The sequence below is a fragment of the Dermochelys coriacea genome, chromosome 5 (genome assembly GCF_009764565.3).
Source record: "Dermochelys coriacea isolate rDerCor1 chromosome 5, rDerCor1.pri.v4, whole genome shotgun sequence".
Taxonomy (NCBI): domain Eukaryota; kingdom Metazoa; phylum Chordata; order Testudines; family Dermochelyidae; genus Dermochelys; species Dermochelys coriacea.
In genome coordinates this window covers 81,637,631-81,651,441 of record NC_050072.1, presented here as the reverse complement: position 1 = coordinate 81,651,441, position 13,811 = coordinate 81,637,631, and the positions used below count along the sequence as shown (strand labels likewise).

Sequence of the window (13,811 nt, the reverse complement as noted above, 5' to 3'; positions counted from 1 at the left end):
ACTGTACGCAATCAGGCAGCAACAGAGATTTTAAAAAAAAAAAAAAAAAAAGCAGCAAGTACAATACTGTGTTAAATGGGAATGGAGGTTGCTCATAACTCTGAGGTTCTACTGTACCATTATGACAACAGCAGATTTGGGTCCTCCTTTGGTCTCTTCTCCTGCTAGCTTTTTTTGCAGGGGTGGAGCCAATTTGCTATTTGTGGTAATTTGATTTCCTAATCCACATCATGCTTTGTCACTTAAAGGCAAGCTTATTGAATGAGCTGGAGCTTTTTCAGGGAAATTTTCTCCCATGTTCATCTCATACATTACAATCTAGTCTCCTCCAGCACATTTAGAGCCAGAAAGTCCAGTTTCACTCTAAGTTAAAGATACATTCATCCCCTCTTAAGATGGATCAGTCTCTCCAAAATTGGACATCAGTCTGAATCTAATTGCTCTTAGCCATGAAATAAACATATCTCAGCACAAAAAACATTCAACTCTGCTTCCAGGCTATACACCTTCAGAATCCACTCTGGTGACAAAGACAGTTGATCAGCACATCCTTAACCTTGACCTTGGGGTATGGGGGACCATGGAGTGGGATTGTTTGAGAGCCTGGGTTCTGAGTTTCTTGTGGTGATGGGTATGGAGAGAGAAGGATGCTTAAAAAAGAAAACAGTCACAACCCCCGCCCCCAAACCATTTTAAACATGTAGACTACTGTTCTGCAAATAAAAGGTATAAACCACCCCCCACACTAGTCTAGTATCTGGGCACCTCACGCTCTTTAATGTATCTATCCTCTCAAACATCTCTGTGAGACTGGGAAGCACTAAACACTGTTACCCCATTTCATAGATTGGAAACTGAGACAAAGTGAGACTGTCTCATCTAAGGTCCCACGGAAAGCTGTGGCAGAATAGGGAATTGAACTTGTGTCCCAAGTCCCAGCCTAGAGCCTTAACCACTAGAGAATTCTTCTTCTTCTTCTTCTTCTTTCTCCTCTTATCTGTGATACAATCTTCTCTAAAATCTCTTAGGGGCACATTGTCAGATAGAAAGCCTACTCTTAGGTTCACTCTGTCCAGTGTAAAGGCAACACCTAATAAAGTCATAACCATCCACAGTTTAGTCATTGATGAGGCAACCAGCATTTCTTGTACAACTGAAATCTGGCTGGGTAAGCTAAATGAGCCTCTCTTGACCCAGCTCTTTCCAGTTAGATGCAACATGCACTGAGAGGGAGTGGTTAAGTTGTGTTACTAATAGCCCAGCTATAGGAGTTATCTGACTCTAAAAACAAATATATTTGATTGTGTCCAACTAGTTTGAGTCCTGGAATGGTATTAATTTGGGAATAATTGTGGTACACAGACTTGTATTTCAGTGACTTCCAACTCCACATGCGTGATGGCTCTCCAAAGAATCTTATGGCTGCCAAGACAACTGCGAAACTCTCTCTCACATACTTCAGCCTACACCCACGGGAGAGCATGCTGTCATGGTCAGAGCATCCACTCTTCCAAGTTGTAGCCAGGGCCATCTTTTGCTCATATGTTTGTGATCTTGCATTTTTCATTGTTCCATCCATGAAGACAGATGAACACGATAGGCTTTCATATTTCTTAAAGGCACAGTGTTATACAGCAAGTAATTAACTCTCTCAAGAGGTTGGTAAGATAGTATGATTTTCTGTCCACAGCTATTGCTATTATGGTCTCTAAGCATATAGAAAAAGGAGAGTGAGGATTGGCTTTCTGTTAGCAGGATTTGAGAGTAGACTTGACAGTATGGGAGTAGCATGAAGAAAGTTCCCACATCAGTGGCAAATAGCTTAGTACTTAGAGCACTGTTCCAGGTCCTACACTAATGACAGTAAGTTTTGTTGAAGTTTTACTTTGCTGTGGTACTGTAGCTTTGCTGCTGCCAGGCAATTTATTATAAACCATTTCTGAACTTTTTTAAATGCAGACCACAGTTACATAAATGTTAATAAATACATATGTTGTTGCCAACTCCTATTTAGCTGGACACTGGATGTATTTTCTTTCTTGTAATTGCTGATTACCAACATATGTCTCTCCCAAATCTCAGCTTTCTTTTCTTGTAGTCAGTCAATTTGATTTCACTTATGTCACAAACTAGCATTATCATCACACTCTCTTGCCCGGCTGTGAAATACAATGCCTGACACTGAATTGTAGCATCTCTGAAAAAAGGAGACAGGAGGAGTGCACCAGTCATCAAATATATTCCTAATTACACCCAAATATTTTGATGATCAGCACTGAATGGGAAAGAGAAGAAGCATACGTGAAAGAGGTAATGGTAATCTGTGTATTAAGGAGCTAAAGCAGGGGTGGGCAAACTATGGCACACAGGCCGTGTCTGGCCCATCAGACCTTTTAATCTGGCCCTTGAGCTCCAGTCAGGGAGCGGGATCAAGGGCTTGCCTAGCTCTGTGCATGCCGTGGTTCCACATGGCTCCCGGAAGCAGCCGCATGTCCCCCCTCCGGCATGTAAGGGCAGGGGGCTCCACATGCTGCCCCTGCCCTAGTGCCAGCTCCGCAGCTCCCAATGTCTGGGAACCGCGGCCAAGGGGAGCTGCAGGGGTGGCCCCTGCAGACGGGGCAGCGTGCAGAGTTGCCTGGCTGGCGCCACACCTCCACATAGGAGCAGGGGGAGGGGGACATGCTGCTGCTGCTTCCGCTGCTTCCGCTTCCGGGAGTTGCTTGAGGTAAGCACTGCCTAGACCCTGCACCCCTGACCTCCTTCCGTGCCTGAACCCCTCTGCCCCAGCCCAGAGCCCACACCCCCAGCCAGAGTCCTCACCCCCTCCCCCCAACCTGGAGCCCCCTCAGCCCCAGCCCAGAACACTCTCCTGCACTCTGAACCCCCCCCAGCCCGGAGCCCCCTCCTCCACACCCCTGCCTCAGCCCGGACCCCTCTCCCACACCCTGAACCCCTCCTTTCTGGTCCCACCCTTGAACCTGCATCCCCAGCCCAGAGCTCCCTCCCATACTCCAAACCCCTCTGCTCCAGCCCCAAACCCCTCATCCCTGACCCCACCCCAGAGCCCGCACCTCCAGCCAGAGCACTCACCTCCTCCTGTATCCTAACCCCCTACCCCAGCCTGGAGCACCCTCCCGCACCCTGAACTACTCATTTCTGGCCCCACCCCGGAGCTCTCGCCCCCTCCCGCACTCAACCCCAATTTTGGGATAATTCGTGGCCCACCATACAATTTCCATACCCAGATGTGGCCCTCAGACCAAAAAGTTTGCCCACCCCTGGGCTAAAGCATCTTAAGTTTTCTGATCCTTGCATTCTTTGTTTCTATAAATGCACAGTTTAGAAGAAAATCTCTTGATTACTGCCTGTCACAAATCCTCATGAGCATCCACTTCTGAGTACCCTCTAGGACCGCTGGGTGGGTGGGGGGCGAGAAATCCAAGCCTCTGTGTGTGAACCCCTTGGGATGTGTTAAGCTTCTGAAGCCTCAGCAAGCTGCCACACTGGCTCCCCCTCTCTTGGCCTTTCTGGCATGTTTCCTGGGCACTGACTCTGTCTGTTACCCCATCAGAGAAATGGGGCTCCTCAGCCTACCTGCCCTAGCCTCCAAAAACTGTCACTGACACCCAAGATATCCCAGTTACTTAAATACACCTCTTTCCCATATCTCTACCCCAAAGCTTCTGATTAGGGTGACCAGATGCTAAATCCAAAATATTGGGACCGTCGCAGGGGGAGCGCCTTTTCAATTGTTACGCTCACCCGGCATGTTCAGCGGTGGGAAATAAATCTTGCCAACGAAGGAAGTACCTGCCAACGAAGACCCGGAAATGCCGGGTGAGCTGCTCCCCCCTGCCTGTCACCGCCACCTACGCAAAAAAAAAGGGGGGGGGGCTACTCTGCCCAAAACAAAATATCGGGACACATGGCGTCCCGGCCATTCTTCGGTCGGGACGTGGGACAAACTGCTCAATAGCGGGACAGTCCCGATTTTATTGGGACGTCTGGTTGCAGCATAACTCAGGGGCATGCAGCAGTTATGAAGTAGTGAACACGCACACACTCTGCTCCATCTAATATCTTTAATCTCTCTTAAACTTAATCATGTCAAGTACAGAGGAGTTCAGATCATACAAAGTAACAAAAACAAAATGCATGTCCCTGCCTCAGTTTCCTCACCACTCCAGGGCATTCTTGGGGCTGGGATTTGAGTCCCTTGGGTTATCCAGACTACTGGGGCCATCTGAGCTCAGGAAAGTGATCAGGGCTGCCCTGCCCTATGAAGCTCCTGTATGTTGGGTGACCTCTCCTTTCTTGAGCCCCTCAGCCAGCTTCTGTGACGTTGCTCTCTGTTTTGCCCTACGCTTCCTTTTTCTGTCTGGTTTCCTCTGTTTCTTTATTTCAACCCTACCTGGTCTCTCGTTCTCCTCCTGGTAAGTTTCCACTGCTCATAACTTCCACTCTCCCTCCAGAGGAACCAGTTTTTTTAGCATAACCTTTGTGAGGTCTAAGTACAATTGTTAACTGTTGTTGTTTCCTGTTGTCCCTGTCTGGTGTGTATCTGCTCTAGGGCCAGACACGTACATATAGACATGGATGATAAAGCAGTTTTTCAAAATACAGCTTTGCAATTTCAGTCAGAATTCAAAAGTTGTACTGAGAGTGTGATGAATTGAGGCTATCTTGTGCTTGCATGAATAAATACCAATAATGTTAATCTTATTGCTCATTTGTAATGTTCTGTTTTTCTAATATCTATCTTAGGGCTGAACAGTTGAATCTAGCAGTAATGCTAAAAGAGCTGTTTTATAAATTGAGGGTGAGAAGCTAAAATTATTTTTCTGAGCATAGAGGTCATATTCCTCACAAGTTATTCTTCTGGAAATATTTTTTTCTTAGACGTATAAGCTGATTTCTTGATTATTCTACAAAAACTAGGAGCCTAAAATTCTTTTTAATAATGGACTAGAGCAAATATGTTTTTCCAGATTCTGACAGACATTGAGCCTTTTTGTTCCCACTCACCCTCCTGGGTGTGTTGCCAAAAAGGCTGTACAAACTACTGGCAGTGTCTTACCCATGTCTGTCAGGGCACCCCCAATAGGAGTGCTTAGTGAAACACCTTCCTCTTCATTAAGAGCAGATCTCTCAGTGACCTCAATAGAAGTTGTATAAGGCCTTCAGTTCTGAGAGATGCAGTGTTCAAATGCCCATAGTAAGCTATATAATGAAAGACATTTTATTTTATTTCAAAATACTTTAAATATTTTATTATATATTCATGTCGCATTAGAGACAGTTCAATAAAAGGCTATTAGAACACAGACAGTTTTCTTTGTATACATTTCCTGGGGAGAGTTCACTACCATTAATACTTGTAACATATACAGATTTAAAACATAGTTTCCTATATTCCTGTTGAATGACATTGGAAAAGACAAATAGACATCATAGCACTGGTTAAAAACAATTTGTTTTTGCTAAAGATGGCTTCAGCTTGCACGTTTTGTGTGTCTGTTTATCTATCTATCTATCTATATAGACACATACAAATTATATAGGTGAATGCACTAAGAGGGCCCCATTTGGTTCAACAGAGAAAAATTCTCCCAAGGCTTTGTGGATGGGAAATGGCATAAGTGTATAGAAAATGTGCAGCAGAAGCAGTTGCAATTAGAAAGAATCCATAATAGTTACACATGCATAGCTGGAATACTTCTCAAGTAATATGAGCGAGGCTCTTCTGGTACAGCCGGAGCTGGGCATGGGCTTTTCTGTGTGTGAATACTGTGCTTTGAAAGCTCCTTTATGATTCACAAAAGCAGCTGCTTGAGAACTGGGGTGGCTGCAGAGTTTTTGCAGTTCATTTAATAGGTATAATGCAGACTGCTCCCATCTGTTTTGAAGATTTGGGAGAGTTGAGTATTGGAAATTTACTTGTTCACCAGTGGCCGCGACAAGGAAGTACATGGTGGTGGTGTTCATTCAGGGTGAAATAGTCCTTTCTGGACTCCTTTAAAGTCTGTGGATCAAAGCTAGCAAGAATACCTGCTAAAGTCTACTCAAAATGTGAGTTGGCTTTAGTTGGGCAATCCAATATACATTTTGTAAAGTCTTCAGAAAGGTAGCTCATACTCAAGTTTGCATTAAAAATGTTGAAGATTCCTAAGCTGGAGTTTTTCAAGTATCTCCAATAATCGTAATATTTCAGATGTTAACACTCAATACAAAGTGTTTTCATCCCAGTGATTAAGTTTAAAAAAAAAAAAGTAGGTTTGCTAGGGTCTTCACTTTGATTTTGATTTTCAACTGCTAACTGTTGTGGTTTTTACATTTTTGTCCCTTGGTATAACCCGAACACCTGAACCTGAACGGTGCTTGTAATGTATTGTGTCCATCACCTGTCATTTTAAACCCACTATTAAAGTGGAAAATAAATAGCAGAGAAATGATCTGCTCAGAGTGTCCACTTGGTTTTTAGTTTTGGGATAACATTCCTTATAGAAAAATCTTACAGAATTTAATGGGAATGAAACCAATAGGGATCTAGAGTACTGTAAAAATCTAAAGTGGAAAAGAGACTAGGAGATCTTCCTTTCTAAAATGGTTTTTTTTTTGTTTTTTTTTTGGTTGGCTTTTTGTTTTAAAACGGACAGAATTGTATCATCAGATTATGGTTCTCTATTATATTTTATAGGATTTTCCATAAGGGAGAGATCATGTATTCGTAAATGTAAACAAAACAAGGGAAATGATGAGGGAGAGTGTGATTATTGAGAATCATTTATAACTTTATATAAAGTTTCAGTAATGCAAAAGCAAAACACTTCCTTCATAAAAGTACCTGTATCTTGGATTCCGATTTGGCTAACGTTTGTCAAAACACTTTTTCTGACAAAGAGTAATCTCATATGAAATGCAGTTTTCAAGTTTCAGATTTGAGCTTTGAAAATCCCATGTTAGACTTGAACAAGGAGGTAGGTCACTCTCAATGGTGTAACACAAGACGGAAAATGTCTCAGTTAAGATTAGAAGCCAGACTGATACATCTTGCCACCCTCTACTCTGTTGTCCATTGTGAGCAATTGAAAGACTCTATGGACTAACCGAGTTTCTCTGTCTCACAGTGTTAGCAAGAACACCCTTTTAGTCCATCTTCCCTGGTTATGTTTAGACAACTCAATTCCTCAATTGGAAAACATAAGTGATCCTGGCTTGTTCACTGGCGATGTCTTAAAATCCTAGTTAGACAGCAATATTTTCATTGTGTTGCACAGGAACAATTGCCTGTGCAAAAATTACTTCTCGATTATTATATAAGATGAAGGAGAGGGATGGGCTAGTGGTATGAGCAGAAGAGTTAGAGAATCCAAGGTTCTGTGATCAGCTCTGACATCGGTTCTCCCTCTGGCTTTGGTAAGTCACTTCATCTCTCTGCCTATGTTTACCTATCTGTAAAATAGGGACAATAATACTGAGCTACCTCAGAATACTGTTAGGATGTATTAGTAAGTGCTGTGAAGTGCTTAGGAGACGAAAGGCACTGTAAAGTGCACAATATTATCATCTGAAATCATTGCCTTTAGAAATGTAATTCCTAATTACATCCTACATCCGATGAAGTGAGCTGTAGCTCACGAAAGCTTATGCTCTAATAAATTTGTTAGTCTCGAAGGTGCCACAAGTACTCCTTTTCTTTTTGCGAATACAGACTAACACGGCTGCTACTCTGAAACCTGTCTTTATGGGTTATGTTACTGTTGATGGGAAAACACTTATTTGCATGAAACAGGATAAAATATTTTCCAACTTAGCTACCTTTACTGACCTTATTGACTCAGATGGCCCAGCATATTGGTTTTTGTATCTTATTGACACATTTTTTGTTGAAATATTTCCTGTTCCCTCCTGAATGTGCAGCCCAAGTGTAATAATGAATTCCAGTGTTTTGAGTATAAACGGTTCCTTGTCACTGTTTAATGATTATATCCCACTGACTATTTACCAGATTTCACTTTTTTTTTTTTTTCTTAAGAAGATGTGTGAGCTTTGGAAATAAAATGTGTGCTAAAAACAGTGTTTAAAATTTCACTTATCATGGATTGTAAATTGGCCTGTGTGTCAGAGAGAAGGGGAAAAGTGTACCCTTCCACAGAACTGTGTGTATATATATCCTCAAGTTTTTACAGGAGTGCCGAAAAGAAACCCAGAAATGTGCCTCTTGAAAGACTTCTTGTTGTTAAGAATAACCAAAATAAACACGAATATTGTAACTGCTAAGCAAAATGCTGGAGCAAAACGGAGCTTTTCTGAATCTGATCTGTTTCTAATACCACATTTGCTGGTGCCAGACTGAGACTTATTTGGATACCGATAGAAACCATCTCCTTGTGCTAGATGAAGCAGTTGAATACATGCCCAAAAAGCCTGGGGTTATTTGGATGAGTAGATGGAGGCATGCAGTGATGATTGAATTTGAATCTGTTATGAGAGCAAGTATTCATTCACTCACTAAACAAAGTCCTGAACAGAAATAACCTAAGCTCATAAATGTAGGCTACTCTGTACAGATGGTTTGGTAGCTGTTTCAGTAACTTACAGAAATTTCTAGGCTCCCATTTTCAGAGGTAGTTACATGGATTAAATGCTTTATTCTTATATCCTTTTTAAAGAAGCGTTTAGAGGACATGTTACTAGTAGGGAAGCTTCCTGGGGCAAGTGACCTTGTAGTTAAATTTCAAATCCATAATCTTAATCAAGATTAAATACATGACCAGATTTCCTCTTCTCTCCCCCCCAACCCCCCCAACTCGGCCCTGATCTTTTTTTTTTTTTAATTCAACCATAAAAAAAGGAAAGTGGTCAGAGTTCTCACAGAAACCAGCATGGTATTAAACTCTGGTATAGATCACAGAGAGGCAGTGATGTTTTACTTCTCATTTGTCTTAAAGACTTCTTAGCACACACGATTTTTTGCAGGAAAATAGGAAGTGTGGGGCTGGCACTGCTCTGCCCATGAAGCTTTCATTTGTATGCTATTATTGTACTTTACCTGTCAGCTGCCCTGAGTTTGTATGCTACCTTGCCACGTTCTCTCTGACGCTATGCAAGAGAATTGGAGAATAAGCACATTAAGGGGGGGGTCACGTGATTGGTTTATTGGGAGGATGTCCGTTTCTGTGCCCTTCAGCATCCTTTGCTATATGGTGCAGGGAGCAGCATTGATGTAGTTTAATTTGAAGAAAGGAAAAATCATTGTGAACCATCCTCAAACCTGATGATAAAATGAAACCGCTATGGCTCATCTTAAGTGATCACTCTCCTTACAGTGTGTATGATAAAACCCCTTGTTTCATGTTCTCTGTGCGTGTATATAAATCTCCCCGCTGTATTTTCCACCGAATGCATCCGATGAAGTGAGCTGTAGCTCACGAAAGCTTATGCTCAGATAAATTTGTTAGTCTCTAAGGTGCCACAAGTACTCCTTTTCTTTTTGCGAATACAGACTAACACGGCTACTACTCTGAAACCGCTCAGGAGTGAAACCAGTGCAAAAAGCACACCTGAAATGCTGTCTCCACTGACATCAGCTGCAAGATTTATTGACTTGAGTGCGGCCAAGATTTCACCCTTTGAAAGAGCTTTATTACTTGCAGCAAGTAAAAACAGAGTTACCTAACAAATACAGAGCTAAAAGAGCTGTTTGTTTTGTGAGAATGAAATAAATGAGTGACTAATAGTTGCACAGATTAGTTAATATTTGTTCTGGCCTACATAGTGTAAATAAGGGTTTCCTAATGCATAAGATCTATGATTGCCCTAGGGTGCCTATTAGTATCTAATATCTATATATAATGTAGCTATTTGAAATAACTGTGGTTATTTAAGTATTTTATTCACTTGTATTTTGGGGTTTCCTTTTATGAACTATAATACAAATATGGCTGATAAAAATGTGAGTATGACAGGCATAAGTAATATAAAAGTTGCTACGTAGGAGCAACTAATTCCATCTGCAACTTATGCTGTAACTTTTCTTTAAACTACAGTAGTGCTGTCATTTCATACTTTTACAAGGGGGAAATATTTCTCTATAGCTGATTAGTTGTTTTTTACCTCCCTCAGCCTCTGACATTGTCCCCAGTCATAAAAACAGACAGCTGCTGCTGTTGGCCGGAGGCATTTAGTGTTGGAAAAATCTGTGCCACAATAGATGAAGGTGACAAAGTAGGAAAAACTGTTAAAATGATGCAACAGGCTCTGCTCCCTCAGGAAAGGCAAGGGTTAGAAATTTGAACACTTCTGGCTTTGGGTATGCGCTAAGATGAGGGATTCTAAATCAGATCAGAGTATTTGGAAGGAGGGCATCTCCCAATACCTGACTTTCAGCCACAGCACCACCAAAATTAATGGAAATAATTCCAATAATCCCTCCACAAACCCTGTTCATACTTTCATATTTGTAGAAGCTTATTTTGAGCAACAGTTTACCACACTGCTTTTCACATACATACCCCCTGCTCAAGTAGCCCCAAAAGATCTACATGGGAGACATGAACCTTCTTTTCTCCCATTCTTGATGGCTTCAGCCTCTCTCCTAGTCCTTTTTAGCAACTCTGTTTCAGTTTCTTTCCACCCCTCACCTCTCTAGAGCATTCTGCACAGATGCCTACCTCAGTGTCACTGCCTCAGTTTACCCACCAGTTCTCTCTTTACATCCAGCAGTTTTAGTGCTTTTGATCTTCAAGCCAAAGCAAAAGTTCATGTGTTCTCAGGTAAAACAGAAGTCCCAAAACAAAGAACATCCTCGGCCATTGCCAGGACACAGTCTTCACCCCTCTTGACGCAGTGCTGTCACAGGAGCCATTTTGCCCTCCTAGGCTAAGCAGTCCCTCAGTCCTTCCCTCTTCCTGCAGGAGATTTTTCTCACCAGTCACCATCACTAGTACAGCCCTCCCTGTACTCAGGGCTGGAGCACTGGGACTCTAAATGATGGGTCATAGTAGGTCCTAAAGACAAGACTAGTTTCATAATTCACTGGGCCAGTCCCTACTACTGCATGTCAGAATCTTCACTCTTCTCCACAGCTCACCAGTTATCTCTTCACCATCTCTTACCCTCCTCAGGGCTCCTTCTCTCACCCTAGGTCTCACTCTAGACCTCTTCACCATAGTCCCTCCTGGGCTGCCTCCCCAGATCCCTTGGTGAAGAGCCTTTTTCCAGGTCTTGCCCTCTCCCTGGTCTCTACTAAATTGAGTATGGAGTTAGTAGTATATAGTATTACAGTCACCCAGTCCTAGTTACATCTAGGAGTTCATCTCCCATCAGCGTCGCCAAACTACATTACACAGAATGTCCACCTCTCTGACATGTCTAGATATGACATTCCCCTCTGGTGTTATCTGTTAGGTCAATCAATCCTTGACTCTGGGAGCCAGCCTTACCCAGCTCTGCTGTGAGAACCCCCACTCCTGGGCTGTTCATGCACAGCCTCTGGCATGTAAGCTGCTCCCAGCTACTTGCAACCAAACAACACTAGCCAATATCTCCAGTGCCAGACACAACCCTAGGAACCTCCGTCTTGCAGTGTCCAGTTATAGCCGCTGGACACTGCAAGCTTATATGAGTTTGTCAATTTAACAAAGAAAATTGATATGTACCAGGCTTGTTATCCCAAGGGGAGTCTGACACGCTTCAAACCAAACACACTGCTTCAGGTAGAATAAACAAACTTACTAACTATGAAATAGATTTTTTTTTTTAAGTGATTATAAGTCAAAGCATAACAAGTTGGATTTGGTCAAATGAAGGAAAAAAAAAAAAAAAAGCAAAATGCATTCTAAGCTGATCTTAACACTTTCAGTGCCCTTACAAACTTAGATGCTTCTCACCACAGGCTGGCTGGTTGCCCTTCAGCCAGACTCTCCCCTTTATTCAGCATTTCAGTCACTTGGTGTGGTGTCTGTAGATGGAGGAGACGGAGAGAGCGAGAGCATGGCAAACGTCTCTCCCATGTTCTTTCTTCCCTCTTGGCTTTGCCCCCTGACCCCTTCAGAGTCAGGTGAGTCCCATAGGTTTGTCCCGTACATGCCCTGATGAGGTGTGAACTGCCTCTCTGCTCTTGGAGAGTTTTTGCCTGGGCTTATGTTAAGCCATGAAGACACATTTTCAGCCTCATAACTATATACATGAAATTATAACCTATAACATTACTGCAACAACAATTACTATAACATCACTATAACAGTGCACCATGAGCTTTCCGAAGACACCCGACATGACAAACTGCATTGGCTATGACACAGTCATTTTACAAGGATGAACATGGGTGTGCTGGGTGTTCCCCCGAGGTACAGAAAGTCGCACTGGAATAGATGTCTCTGCCAACTTGAGCATAAAATGTCCAAAACACCTTATCTTCCCTTTCAAGCCTTCTCCATTATCCCCATTCTTTCTCACAGTTCACAGCCTTGTCACAGACCCATAACTAAGAATTCACTTTGACTTCTGCTTCTCCCTTGCCCAAAACATTCAAGCATTGCCCAAATCTTTCCAGTTCTTCCTCCACAACATCTCTAAGACTCCCTATTTTCTTTCTAACCCTACAGTTAAAATGCTTGCTCAGTCCTTTATTTCCCATCTTGATTACTCCAACTTGGTTCTTACTGTTTCCCTGACCGAACGTGTTGCTTTGATCTTGTCACCTCACTCTTTAGATTCCTCCACTGAATTAAGTTTAAGCTTCCATCAAAGCCTCTTCCTCCTTACTTATCTTCATTTTGTATTGGTTTACATCAACCTCACATCCTCGCTTTGCTATTTATGCCTGACTCATTATACTGTTTGTCCACATCTCACACAGCAATTTCTAGGTCTTCTTCCATGATGCCGTACACAAAAAGCCTTTCCTGAACTCATCCACAAGGCCACTACTCAAGGCCACTCAATACATTATTAGGTCAGCTGGAATAAGCAGGGAAATCATAGTTCATTCTAATGACATTACTAATATATAATACTTTAATCAAATAGATAAGTAATTCTGTGGTAATTTTTGCATGCAGTGATGTCGTCTTGTCCTAAAATGCTGCTAGATTTTGAAATACAAGAACAAAATGCAGGTTCAGAGCTAACAAAGGGTAAAAGTCTGCATATGCATTGTTACTCATTACAATGTCAGATAACAAACCACTTCAAACAGATTTGGTATTCTGAGACTCTGACTTAATATGCTACTAAGAGGGAATGCCAAAAGCTAATGAAGGCTGTTGTTCAGCTCTGGAAACAGAAAAACCTGCTCATGCCATCCAGAAGTTTGGAAAAATCAAAGAAGTGAGGGTGAGCAAAGCAGGAGCAGGGCATAGGGAGGAGAGACTTCTCATGTATGTACTAAAAGTATATTGTGTTTTAAGAGACTATGGGCGTGGTCAGTTTTCTTATTACAAAAAGAATGATAGTGTTAATTCTTCCTAATTTGTAATCTGTGCATTGAATTATGTTAACTGACTGAGATGGCCTATGTGGTGACACACAACTTTGTAGGAACATACTGTTACCTCTAAAAATAAAATGATACAGTACATTGAAATGGGCACTATTGATTTGTATCAGAGTGCTTTCCAGCATAATAATTGCAAAAGGCTAAGACCAGGTTTTCACAACTATTTCCTGTGAGAGGACCTATTTCCTACGCATAGGTGATCAAATCATGACTATAACCCAGAGGTCGGCAAACTCCGGCCTGCGGGACTGTCCTGCCCAGCTCGTGAGCTCTGGGCCGGGGAGGCTAGCCCCTGGCCCCTCCCACACAG

The 13,811-nt window shown here is 42.4% G+C and overlaps 1 protein-coding gene across 3 annotated transcripts in view; it reads left to right on the top strand.

Annotated features, from left to right (window-relative positions):
- The window catches only part of MARCHF3 (membrane associated ring-CH-type finger 3), a 105,277-nt gene that overhangs the window by 8,305 nt on the left and 83,161 nt on the right, over positions 1 to 13,811 (top strand). The window contains exon 2 of one of the 3 annotated variants that reach the window (XM_043514824.1): positions 7,278 to 7,416. The exons of the other annotated variants lie outside the window; for them this stretch is intronic. The gene's annotated coding sequence lies outside the window, so the exon portion shown is untranslated. The remainder of the gene's footprint in view (positions 1 to 7,277; positions 7,417 to 13,811) is intronic. 3 annotated transcript variants of the gene reach the window in all.